The sequence below is a fragment of the Anabrus simplex genome, chromosome 2, assembly GCF_040414725.1.
Source record: "Anabrus simplex isolate iqAnaSimp1 chromosome 2, ASM4041472v1, whole genome shotgun sequence".
Lineage (NCBI taxonomy): Eukaryota > Metazoa > Arthropoda > Insecta > Orthoptera > Tettigoniidae > Anabrus > Anabrus simplex.
This window is the reverse complement of record NC_090266.1, coordinates 673,138,014-673,152,310: the sequence shown is the minus strand read 5'-3', so window position 1 is coordinate 673,152,310 and position 14,297 is coordinate 673,138,014. Positions and strand designations below refer to the sequence as shown.

General features: G+C 40.1%; 1 protein-coding gene across 1 annotated transcript in view; it reads right to left on the bottom strand.

Moving 5' to 3' along the window:
• The window catches only part of LOC136863628 (peroxisomal targeting signal 1 receptor), a 282,877-nt gene extending 274,529 nt beyond the window's left edge, over window positions 1–8,348 (bottom strand). The window contains exon 1 of the mRNA XM_067139995.2: window positions 8,172–8,348. The gene's annotated coding sequence lies outside the window, so the exon portion shown is untranslated. The remainder of the gene's footprint in view (window positions 1–8,171) is intronic.
• Window positions 8,349–14,297: the final 5,949 nt, after the last annotated feature.

Genomic DNA, 14,297 nt, shown 5'->3' with positions numbered 1-14,297 from the left:
CCTATTGGTTGATTGTATATGGCGAGTTTTGGAACGACAAGCGCCGTGGATAAGGCGAGTTATGGAACAACAGCCTAAGTTTGGTGACAGATTTCTATGGGAAAAGGCGCGTTTTGGTGCTTAATTTTGTGTTAGGACTATCACAAACATCACCAAGAAGGCAATGCTACCTCTAACTCATTTTTTTTTAAAAATGGATAAGACGAGTTTTGGAACGGACCGTCTCATTTGAGCTAGCTGGAGTTTTTACGAGCATTTATTTCCCAACATTCTTCTTCGACTCACAATTTTTGAAGACTCGTTTAACAGTAATTGCAAATGGAGAATGTTATGCGCATGACTTAAGTCAAATACTAACGGCTACAACCGGTGAAAGTTTCCCTCTCGACTTCAACATAACACCAACGCCACTGGCCGCGCGATGAGAGAACCTCTACACAGGGCGCACGAACTCATACGAATCTTTGTTCCTACTAGAGAAGGGGATGCTTACCCTTCAAATGTGAATCGCCTTACTCATGACAGTTATAAACTCAGCTAGAAGAGGGAACAGTCTCCTCCCTTGCATCGCTGAGAAGTAAACTCACAATACAAAATAAATACATACATACATAATCATTATAAACCGTTATGCCTTCCAGCGTTCAGTCTGCAAGCCTCTGTGAATTTACTAAACGTCGCCACAATCCTCTATCTGCACCTAGTGCTGTTGCCTGATTTAGTCCCATACCTCTTATATTTAAATCGTTAGAAACTGAGTCTAACCATCGTCGTTTTGGTCTCCCTCCAATCCTCTTACCCTCCATAACAGAGTCCATCATTCTCCTAGGTAACCTATCATCCACCATTCGCCTCACATGACCCCACCACCGAAGCTGGTTTATGCGTACAGCTTCATCCATTGAGTTTGTTCCTAACTTACCCTTTATCTCCTCGTTCCGAGTACCCTCCTGCCATTGTTCCCACCTGTCTGTACTAGCAATCATTCTCGCTACTTTCAGGTGTGTTACTTCTAACTTATGAATAAGATATCCTGAGTCAACCCAGCTTTTGCTACCGTAAAGCAAAGTTGATCTGAAAACAGATCGATGTAAAGATAGTTTCATCCGGGAGCTGACCTCCTTCTAACAGAACATTGTTTTTCGCAACCGCAAGCTCACTGCATTAGCTTTACTACACCATGATTCAAATTCACTTACTATATTACCAGCCTGGGAGAAAAAACAACCTAAATACTTAAAATTTTCTACCTGTTCCAGCTTTGTATCACCAATCTGACATTCAATTCTGTTGAATTTGTTACCTACTGACATCAATTTAGTCTTCGAGAGGCTAATTTTCATACCATACTCATTGCACCTATTTTCAAGTTCCAAGATATTAGACTGCAGGCTTTCGGCACAATCTGCCATTAATACCAAGTCGTCAGCATAGGCCAGACTGCTTACTACATTTCCACTTAACTGAATCCCTCCCTGCCATTTTATAACTTTCAGCAGATGATCCAAGTAAAATGCGAACAGCAAAGGTGAAAGATTACAGCCTTGACTAACCCCTGTACGTACCCTGAACCAAGAACTCATTCTACCATCAATTCTCACTGCAGTCCAATTGTCAACATAAATGCCTTTGATTGATTTCAATAATCTACCCTAATTCCATAGTCCCCCAGTACGGCGAACATCTTTTCCCTCGGTACCCTGTCATATGCTTTCTCTAGATCTACGAAACAAACACAACTGTCTATTCCTCTCGTAACATTTTTCAATTACCTGGCACATACTGAAAATCTGATCCTGACAGCCCCTCTGTGGTCTGAAACCACACTGGTCATCATCCAACTTCCTTTCAACCACTGATCACACCCTCCCTTCCAAGATGCCAGTGAATACTCTGCCTGGTATACTAATCAATGAGATACCTCAAAAATTGTTGCAATCCTTCCTGGTCCCTTGCTTATAGATAGATGCAATTACTGCTCTTGTCCAATCTGAAGATGCCTTATCAACACTCCATGCTAATCTTACCCTATGAAGCCATTTCTTCCCTGCCTTCCCACTATACTTCAACATTTCAGGTCTAATTTCATCTATCCCTGCTGCCTTATGACAATGGAGTTTACTTACCATACTTTCCACTTCCTCAAGCGTAATTTTACCAACATCATTTTATTCCTCCCCATGAACTTGGTTGCTCATGACACGACCATGAAGATTTCCTTTTATGTTGAGAAGATTTTCAAAGTATTCCCTCCACCTGTCCAGTGATTCCCCGGGATCTGTTATGAGTTCACCTGAATTACTCAAAACACTGTTCATTTCCTTTTTCCCTCCCTTCCTAAGATGCATTATTACTGTCCAGAAAGGTCTCCCTGATGCTTGACCTAGCCTTTCCAGGTTATTACCAAAATCTTCCCATGACTTCTTTTTGGATTCAACAACTATTTGTTTCGCTCTGTTTCTTTCATCTACGTACAATTCCCTGCCTGCATCAGCCCTTGTTTGGAGCCATTTCTGATAAGCCTTTTTACGTTTACAAGCTGCTCTCTCTTAATCATTCCACCAAAATGTTCGCTTTTTCCCCGTCTTTACACACAGTCATTCCTAGGCATTCCCTTGCTGTTTCTACCACATCATCCCTGTATGCCACCCATTCTCTTTCTATACCCTGAACCTGCTTACTGTCCACTGTTCGAAACTTCTCACTAATCATATCCATGTATTTCTGTCTAATTTCCCTGCCCTGAAGATGTTCTACCCTCATTCATTTGGAGAGAGATTTAACTTTCTCTACCTTAGGCCTAGAGATACATAGTTCACTACAGATAGTGGTGTATATCATCGAAAAATCCCCAAAAAATCTGTACATTCCTAACAGACTTCCTGAGTTCGAATTCGGTTAAGATATAGTCTATTATGGATCTGGTACCCCTAGCCTCCCATGTGTAGCGGTGAATAGCCTTATGCTTGAAGAATGTATTAATAACTGCTAAAACTGTACTAGCACAAAAGTCCAGCAAATGCTTCCCATTCTCATTAGCTTCCATATCTTCCCCATATTTACCAATAACCCTTTCGTACCCTTCAGTTCTGTTTCCAACTCTTGCATTGAAATCGCCCATTAGCACTATGTTATCCTTGCTGTTCACCCTGACTACAATGTCACTCAATGCCTCATAAAACTTGTCAACTTCATCCTCATCTGCACCCTCACATGGTGCATACACTGAGACAATTCTCGTCCTAATTCCTCCAACTGCCAAACCTACCCACATCACTCGCTCATTTACGTGCCTAACAGAAAGTATGTTGCGTGCAATAGTATTCCTGATGAACAGCCCTACCCCAGTCTCTGCCCTTCCCTTTTTAACACCCGTCAAGTACACTTTATAATCTCCTAGCTCTTCCTCTTTATCTCCCCTTACCCGAATATCACTTACTCCTAGTACATCCAGATGCATCCTCTTTGCTGACTCAGCCAGTTCTACTTTCTTCCATAAGCCCCATTAATATTGATAGCTCCCTGTCGAATTCCATTTCATTCGCCAAGTTGTTTCCAAGGAGTCCCTCGCCTGTCAAATGAGAGTGGGACTCCGTTACTCCCATAGGTCCGAGGTTTGCTTAAAACGTTCTGAACTCGGTAAATTCATGAAGCAGGATGCTACCCTACTTGCACATAGTCCAAATGAGGATCTCTCCTCTAACGGGTTAGGACCACGATGGATTGTTTAGTCCTAGCCGCCTGAGCACAAGGAGGGCCATGACTCAGAATATGTCTGAGATGCCCACTCCCATTTTCATAGCAACTGGTATCCCCACTCTCAGGACCACTTACTAGGCCACTCAGCCGTTCCCCATGGTTCACAAACTAGGACGTGACTACAGTAACCCACACCATGAACCATCAATACAAAATAATGTGAGAGAAAATCTCATATAGCGACCACTCGCAGGTTAAACCCTGTAGCTTTGTAGATTGTAACAAACAGGGCGAGTTGGCCGTGCGCGTAGAGGCGCGTGGCTGTGAGCTTGCATCCGGGAGATAGTAGGTTCGAATCCCACTATCGGCAGCCCTGAAAATGGTTTTCCGTGGTTTCCCATTTTCACACCAGGCAAATGCTGGGGCTGTACCTTAATTAAGGCCACGGCCGCTTCCTTCCAACTCCTAGGCCTTTCCTATCCCATCGTCGCCATAAGACCTATCTGTGTCGGTGCGATGTAAAGCCCCTAGAAAAAAAAAAAGATTGTAACAAACAAATAATGTGTCCGTTTTCTTTGAATGAATAAATATAAGAAAATAAAACCAACTGTTTATATTGAGAGTAAAATAAATAAATCTGATATATATTGAGAAGGCCAGGGATTTTTTTTGTGCGTGTGATTATTACGCTTTATTTTAAATACTGCACTCCAATCAGCATTTCGCTGAATACTGGATGAGAGATTCATAATAACAACTGAACGCCAATGCTTCCTTCCCTGCAAAGTGTGTCCGCTATCTCGCTTCACTGTGACATATGCCTGTTACGAAAGCTGCCTGCATTTACATCATGCCAGACCGGCTGCAATGGGCTAGCCATAAAGGGCGCTCAGCTGAGCACCTCCTGTCTAGGACAACATGTATCTTCCCCTTCCTTAGCTTATTTAGTGCTTACTTTTGTGTTGCAAGTCTTGTGGAGTACCTTACCATTACAGCATAACTTACATTATGACTGAATTCAATGAGTGGATGACTGCATGAATTGTTAAATGGATAGCTACATGGTTGAATTGTGGTTGTGCATGAATGAATAAATAATATTCTTTGCACCCTGTCATGGAGAGAGACTAATTGGGGAGGGAGCATTCATTGGACTGAATTGAGCATTCCAACATGAATAAAATCCTTACTGCCTAAATGAATCAATAAATGACTGCATGAATGAATGTACTGGATTCCAAATCCTCTCTCCAAGTCGCAGATAGCCACCAACTCTGGAGAGAGTTTCATGCTTTATGAATTGAATGGATGCTTGCAAGATTGGATTGTGTTCAGGCTAGAACGAATGGTTAAACACACTTCTCTCCCAGTTACGGAGAGCCACCAACTGGGGAGAGAGCATTCCGTAGAGGATGAGTGCTTCATTGTGAATTGATGAAATGAACATTTCATTGTGTATGAATGAAATACCGAGTGCCTAAATAGGTGAATAATAATAATAATAATAATAATAATAATAATAATAATAATAATAATAATAATAATAATAATATTGAGTTTTCGTCCCAGTAACTACTTTTACAATTTTCGGAGACATTAAGGTGCCGAAATTTAGTCCCGCAGGAGTTCTTTTGAATACCAGTAAATCTAGCAACACGAGGCCAACGTATTTGAGCACCTTCAAATACCACCGGACTGAGCCTGGATCGAACCTGCCGAGCTGGGATCAGAAGGTCAGCACCTCAACCGTCTGAGATGAATGAATTGATGGATGGCTGAGTGCATGAATGGGCTGGATTCAAAGTCCTCTTCCCCAGACATGGATAACCACCAACTGGGGAGAAAGTTGCATGAATAAATAAATGAATTAATGATCTCATTCAATTCATCTGTACTTAATGACTAAATTAAGGAAAGAAGATAATGACGTAACAATACAAGAATTTATAAATTGCTACATTTAATATTATATTTAACCTACTAGTACTTATATTCGTAATTCTTAATCGTAAACAACTAGCTAACGGCTAGCAACAAAAGAGCATCGAGCTCTAGGAGTCTGCAGCAGGCTGGAGCTGTTTTGACTTGGATTCTCTTTTGTATAGTTCTACCATAATTCCTTTTTTCACTCAATAAGATGATGTCTTATTCACATTCCACTCTAATTCTGTTATTGTATGAGACCTCTTCTTCCCTGCCTTCCAGTCTATTTGGCCACCTCAGGTCTAACTTCATTTGTTTCAGTCGCTTTACAACACTGTAGTTTTTTTACAAACCTCTCTACTTACCCTAGCATGATTTCATGCTATCATTATTCTCCTCCCATTGAACTCTGCTACCCAGACAAAAGTATTTTTCAATATCATCAATCAGGAGGCTGACCTCCTCGCCCTTCCTTCCCTCCAACACATCTTTACGTGGAAAGAATATTTCTGACATAAATCTTTCAACATTGGGGCCGATAACCTCTATGTTTGGCCCCTTAAATTAGTAATCATAATCATCATCATCTGTATCTCCGAATATTATTCCAGCTGGGTAAGCCTACTTGCAGTACCCTGCTTGATAGTGATTTATCTAGTTCATTCCTTACATTTCTCACAACCACCCCAGCTAATCTTTGTCATTTTTCTATCCCTGACCCCCCTCCCAAATCGTAAGATTTGTAATCATTTTACTCACTGTGATTAACAAACATAGCACACTGCCATTTCTAACCTGCTATTTCACAGTATGTGTCACAACAAAGGTGATATATATAAACAGACTAATCACAGAATGCATGTCAGGTCAGCTGTCTCATATTAGTATGTAACGTGCAAAACATAGCTAAGTTAAAAAAGTTAAACATACCTACCATGCAAAACACGACATACTTTATGGAAATAAGGAATAGTGTATCTTCAATAAAATTAGCCAAGACTACTTCTTTAGAAACTGTGCAACAAGCACAGTTATTCCCTCTCTAATACTGCCCATGCAGCTTAGCAAAACAAGCAAATAATGTGTTGAAGGATGGTTATGAAGCAAACTAAATCTCGCAGAACTAAAAGGCCACAGTTTGAGCATTCCTGACTCAATTTCTTTAAGTTTGAAAAAGTAAGACCAAAGATACTAAGAAAAGACTGAGCTGGTGAACTGCTGTTGTAGATGCACAAAGTGAAAATTTATTGAGACATTTAAACAGTGCAGTAACCCGGACCTATTCACAGATTTACCTAGTTGGCTACGAAGTTGAATCTTCTACTTCACGTTGTGATTTCAATGTAAAGTTACCATAAAACAAATAATGAAGAGGTGCCAAGAGAAGTTTCAGGAAATGAAAGCTTCTGTTAATAAAAAATTTTAGGAGGGTAATTTAAGCAATAGTTTAAATACATACAGGGCCATTTAAAATAAGTGTCCTATTTTGTCAGTGTAAAATTATTTAGGTAAGTTGTCAACAGATGGAACCAAGAACAGCACATGCTATAGGCCTAGTATTGTATTGTGATTGACAAGATTGTTGCACACACAACTCGGCAAGCTGTCAAAGCATAACTCAGAAGCTTTGTAAAGCTACATGTCAAAATATGCCCTACACTTGTTTTGTATTTTGTACTCAGGACTATCACATAAACAATGAAAAGAGAGTAGAGGTGTTTTTTTTTTTTTTTTTTTTTTTTTTTTTTTTTTTTTTTTTTTTGCAAGTTGCTTTACGTCGCACCGACACAGGTAGGAATTATGCCGACGATGCGACAGCAAAGGGCTAGGAGTGGGAAGGAAGGCAGCCCCAGCATTTGCCTGGTGTAAAAATGGGAAACCACGGAAACCCATCTTCAGGGCTGCCGACAGTGGGGTTCGAACCCACTATCTCCCGTATACTGGCCGCACTTAAGCGACTACAGTTACCGAGCTCTGTAAAAAAAGAGTGTTCTAAAAAGGGGGGAACAAATTGTCGTTCTAGCAAGGGAAGGGATAGCTTACCATGAAATTATCACACCCGTACGGGGTGAATTATTAGATAAAATTTTCTGACTTTAATAACGCATTGCAGAGAAATGCTTCTCTATCCCTTCTCAAATCGTACTCTTAATTTACACTTTTACTGAAAGACAGAACTTTCAATAGTACCAAGCGAAAGTTTCAAAAATGACGCTTTTTAATAAACACACAAATTCGCAATCACTTTCCTTTCAACAGAGCAAATAAATGTCCCAATCTCTTGTTCATGCTTAATCGCAACTGTCACTGAGGCATATGAAATGAATTTCATTTCGGTCTGAACTGATTATTTACCACTATCAACAGGGATGAGATGGTCCACCTATTCAATGTTATAGCTGGACCTTCTCATCCTGTTTAATACTGTTAACAGTATTGAATAGGTGGACATTCTCATCCTAGTTGATAATATCACTGAGGCATTCAAACATAATTGCATCACATGATCTTCTAAAATCACATAAATATCATTATATACCTTACTATACCTGTTATAGTCAACTATAGATAGAAATAGTCCACCAATCCTACAGTCACTGACAAGTTGAAAAGGTGAAGTCAACACAAAGGATAAACATATTCCATTTGCGAGAATACTTCGTTTTATTCATCTGCGACAGAACGCAATCAACGATCACACTCCAGTCCTTTACGGAGCGCAATAGTTATCACCCTACAGTCAAAAGCAGCCCCACATTAGCACTCCTGTCGGTACCAGTAGATGTCTCTACGTAGCAAGTTTCTTACTTCTCCAAGTTCAGAATTCGACCAACAGGTTCGTACTAACTTCAAGTGTTCACTGCTGCCATTGATGCAATCACGGCCCGTACTTTTAGAAATGATATAGGCTTTTGCGCTTATGCCGTGTCAAGAAAATAAGCTGAAAATCTCAAACTGCCAACTGTCACAGCCCTAAAGCCTATATCACCGAGCTCGATAGCTGAAGTCGCTTAAGTGCGGCCAGTATCCAGTATTCGGGAGATAGTAGGTTCGAACCCCACTGTCGGCAGCCCTGAAAATGGTTTTCCGTGGTTTCCTATTTTCACACCAGGCAAATGCTGGGGCTGTACCTTAATTAAGGCCACGGCCGCTTCCTTCCCACTCCTAGCTCTTTCCCGTCCCATCGTCGCCATAAGACCTATCTGCGTCGGTGCGACGTAAAGCAACTAGCAAAAAAAAAAAAAAAAAAAAAAAGCCTATAACATGTCTACCAAGTGTTCAAATTCAAATCTACATCGTCAGGTGGCAACAATGAGTGACGCTTCACCACTGTTATCAGCAAGCGATTCAAACATGGAAACATCACGTCGCAGAGAAAATATCTCAACGCCATCTCTAACTAGCGGACGTAAAAGGGCACATACACGCGGAGACTTCTGGAATACTTACCTGCACAGACTTGCCTCTGGGAGGTAAGTCGGAAGTATGCAGTTGCCCACACACGCTCAGACTAAATGATTATTTACCGAGGAGGTTGAATACGACGCGTTCAGCTGTTTTTTGTTCGGGTGATTGAAAAATATATACGGATTGAAATTAATTAGATAGTCGGTATAGAAGATGAGTTGTTATTTGGACATAATGTAGCGCTCTGCACGAAGAAGACGCGAAAAAAATGATTTCAGTTTTCATATTTACATATTTACACGTTTACATTTATTGCCGCAACTCTGAGATAGCGCTTTAGTCGCAAAGTCTCCAGCTGAATTCAAGCAGCGCCAGAACGTCAGAGACTTGTCTGCAGACTTTTTATCGGCAGACTTATCGGCCATACACACAGAGACAAATCTGCGCGTGTCTGGGGCCCTTAAAAGGCGTTGTAATGAGAACGCTTCTAATGCTTCCACGCATGGCGGGCTACACTAAGGCCGTAACAGAGGAGATCCGACAACGTCGTTAGGAGTCAAGCATAAACTCAATTGGACGAAACATTTTCAGTACATGCGCAAAAAGAGTGATAACTACACTCAAGTAATTAAATCAGTTACCCGTAGGCATTGGGGCGCTGACCCGTATGTTGCCCTATCTTTGAGTAAATCAACAATACGAGCGCACTTAGACTATGATTCTCATGTATATGATATAGCATTGAGTACTAATCTGACGCAGCTCAATACATGCCAATATAAAGCTGTACGTATATATATATATATATAGGGGGACCTCAAAACCACGCCCACAAACGCACTCCTCGTTGAATCTGGTGTGCCTTCATTGCATATCCGCCGCAAAATGCTTGCCGCACAATATATGATTTAAAGATTTGCACCAAATACAGTAGAGATAATACACGACACTTACGGATTTCGCCTTGCTAAAATGGGAGACAATCCGACGGTGGCGCTCCTAGTGACTTGACCTGAACAAATCGCGCTAAATTCAAATATCGATGGAAATGTATATACGGAAATGGATAAATAAATTACGTCTAGAAAGAAAGTGTTATTGAGATATTAACGTCGAAATTCTGGATAAATGAATGAAGAATTATTTAAAAGGTTATTATTCAAAGACTGAAATTAGACACATAAACAAGATATGAAATGGGCTGCTGTGAAATGGCTTGATCTTTCATTTATTCATTACTTTTTAGCTTTAGCATTCCTGCCTGGACGTTCACAGCTAGATTTTTCTTTTTTCTCATTTAAAAGCATTGTATCATCACATTAAAACACTTGTCAACAAAAATATTGGCACATTCCTTACACACATGATGCAATGAATTAACAATTAAAATCTGGACACTTTTCCTCTTAACGTGAAGCCTACTAACAGAAAGAAAATCTATAAAATCCCGGTTTTAATCTGAGAAGAGGGATAAAAGAAAGAAAAGTATGAAAATGTTGTCGATAGTGATGCTTTGAGGAATATTTACGTACGTACAATTAGAGTAAAAATGTAACATACCCTTGGCTTTATTGTCGAATTCTAAAGTCGCTGGCCTGGAAATGATCTGAACAGATCTTATAATTCATATATATATATATATATATATATATATCAGCGTAACGTCCCTCCTTTCTTGTACACCTTATCCAAATCGCTTCTGTGACATTTCAAAACCCACAGATCACACCTACAACAACATATTGAAGGTTAACTGCTGCACTATAGAACAAAATATGCGTATTACATTTTATGCCAGTTAAAATATGGGTCGAGCAGGTCAGAAGATTATGAAGTACTATAAAAATCTCTGTCACTGGAAGAATATATATGCAAACACAATATTACTTACGTGTTCTTGTCACGACCACGCATTTTTCTCTACTTCGTAATTACTGCAGCCAAACACAGCACAGGAGATATCAAGGAATGACACACGCTACTATTTAATTACGTCAGCTCACTGAAAACGCATAAATAACACCAAAAACTTCATACAAAAATACACGTGCTCTTATGAGAGAATCAGTACTATCAGGTCTATCCGCTAGAGTGAGCTCCAATAGCTGTCCTTCGATATCTCGCTCAGTGTCGCGTATTATCACTACTGTATTTGTTTGCACTTACTAGCTACCCTTTACTCCCCAAATTACAACTTCTCTCTGAATATCTCGCCATACAGAATCCGAGAACACGACGAATGCCTGCCTTATACTACGCTAATGATACATTAAAGACGTATAGGGAATCTTTCTTACAAAGCTTAACATTACAAATTCTCTTACCCCATCCTCTTTTACAAACCACATCTGATAATCCCAACTACCAGTAGCTACACCAAGGCCATATGTACTCAAGGTCACCCACAGTTGTCTGAAGCTGGTTTCCCAGATAGCATCGACATATATATATACGGATGGTTCTAAGACTGACATTGAAGTCGGAGCGGCTTATTTTGTCCCAAAGTTAAATATAGAGGAGCAATTTAGATTACCCAGTGAATTGTCTATATTTACTGCAGAAATATTTGCTAAACGACAAGCTCTCCTTTGTATAAAAAACATGCTTGCACTGGAATTGCAATCTATGCATATGCCCTGAATGTCCTGCAATCTTAGGATTCATATACTCTATCCGCAAAAAATCCGGAGTTTACTTAACTCCAGTGTGAATGCCTGGACATACAATGAACGCTTCTTCGCAGTCTCGTTCGTCTCAAACATCCCCTTCCAACCAGTGTTTTCTGTCTGTTACTCAAACCTACTGCCGATACGATAAACGCGATAGATAAGTTTCTTGAAGATACAAACATTGCATTATAATACAGTGTGCTGTTATCATGATGGATTCTTCTCCTGCTTCCATTGGTGTTATTGTGTATATGCGTTGAGTGAACCACAACCCTATATTTACAGTGCTATAGATGTGTGAATGCATCGGTTAATAAGTGTTCCATAGCTTGGGGTTTTGATGTCTTGAGAGTGTCTTAAATAAAATTAGGGATCTTGGACCGGGCAAAATAGTAAGAGCCCAAAACCATCAAGCAGAAGGAGAAGAAGAAAAACTGTAGCAGATCATTGTTTTTGACTGGTGGTGAACTCTTAGGAGAGTGCATCTTACCCGGAGGCCCCGGGTTCGATTCCCGGCCAGGTCAGAGATTTTTACCTGGACTTGAGGGCTGGTTCGAGGTCCACTCAGCCTACGTGATTAGAATTGAGTAGCTATCGGACGGTGAGATAGCGGCCCCGGTCTCGAAAGCCAAGAATAACGGCCGAGAGGATTCGTAGTGCTGACCACACGACACCTCATAATCTGCAGGCCTTCGGGCTGATCATCGGTCGCTTGGTAGGCCAAGGCATTTCACGTGCTGTAGTGCCATGGGGTTTGGTTTTTCTACCTTAATTCTTATATACACTTATTTACTCAAGCCCTTTAGACCTGCCCTATATTATTTAGACCTCTTAATATCAACATTTCATCCTCAGCAAAAATCTGCTTTCCAGCTCCGCTTATTTAGCAATTTGTTAACCGCAGAACATACGCCTTCATTCTTGTTACCTAATCGTCGTATTCACCTACTCACTTAGAAATTGTTAATATTACTTACGCACTAACCTACTTCCAAGTACATTCCAGATCACTTGTGATTCAACAGTTGAGTTATCTTTCTCTACTACTAATTCAATAATTTGTCTATGCCTTGCCATATTATAAATATGACCTGTCCTTTTCACTTGCACCTTCGAAATTACAATATCTTGCTACGTCCCTATTCATACTTACACTTCACACACATTTCATATTCACCATTAAACTCCACGTTTAACAATCAAATATAACAAAACCTTCTAAATTTTTCATAAACTTAACTAAATTTTACTCACACTTCTCATACATTTGTAACCATACTTCTCCTGCTTAACTGCACTAATCAACTCTATACGTACAAATCCTTATCTCTAAAAATTTTACTTATCTCTCATACACACTCCTCAAATTCATTCTCACTTTACTCCCTTAACTCTTTAAACTTTGTTTCTATGAACTTTCCTCTTTTAACTTTATTTCACAAACTCTTCCTACCCTATATAAATACCTGTTTAATTCACCCCCGTTCTCCCGTCCTTTGATAATTCCCCCTACGATGTTTTGCTCATCCCCTTTTTCTAATAATTCCCAATTATTGGCGCTCAAATGCTTATTTCCTACCTTTTCCGTACTTTTACAATTACCTATTAAGTGTAGATCATTGCCTGATGTTCCATATAATACACATAATGCCTTATATTTAACCCTTGGCCATTCCTTATTCTTGTATAGCCCCATAAGCCACTATAGTAATCCTCCTCTGTTTAACCTATCGACATTCCTAATATTTCACCCAGTCACTTCCATTAATTTATTAAAAACACTAAGCGATCCTCTGTTCCTGCACTCTTCTAACCATTTCTGCCTTTGTATATCCCTAATCACCCTCGAAATCACCCCCTGACACCTAGCTTCTTTCTTCTTCCAAACCTCTTCCCACTTGTAACCCAATCGGACCCTCTCCAAGTATACTTTAATTTTTTCTAGCCAGCACCCCTTATAAATGTTTCTCTTTTGTTGTTTGTACGCAGCCTGAAGCAGAATCCCTACTTCCCCTCTTTTCAACCCCACCCAGTATTTGACTACTCTTTTCACACACTCAACATCCATTTCTTCTCCGCACATCAATTCAACCCCAGCACTTGCTGTGTATTGAGGGAGCCCTATCACGGTCTTGAAAAATTTACTAATAATTTGCCTTAAGTATACTCTTTTTTCCCCAGCCCCCATACTTCCGCCCCAAACATTATCCTACCGAAAACTAGCGTCCTTAAGACTAACCTCAAGGTTTTATAGCTAATTCCCGGAAATTTGTCCACCAATATTTTGACTAAGGCTAAGGCTGCCACACCCTTACTCCTCGCTCTTTTGATTTGATCCTCCCATGTCCATTTTCTGTTTAAAATCACTACTAGATATTCTAACTTATTTACTTTCCCCAACCTCCCTCCCTGTACCATCCAAATCATATCCTTTGTTCTACCTTTACGTCTCTGCGTTACTAACACTTTAGATTTTTTCCTGTTAATTTTCAAGGCCCATTCCTTTACATATTCTGACACTGCATTTAAACTTTGCTGCATCCCACCTGCGGTTAATGTCAGCAAAATCACATAGTCTGCAAAAATCAATTCCGGTAT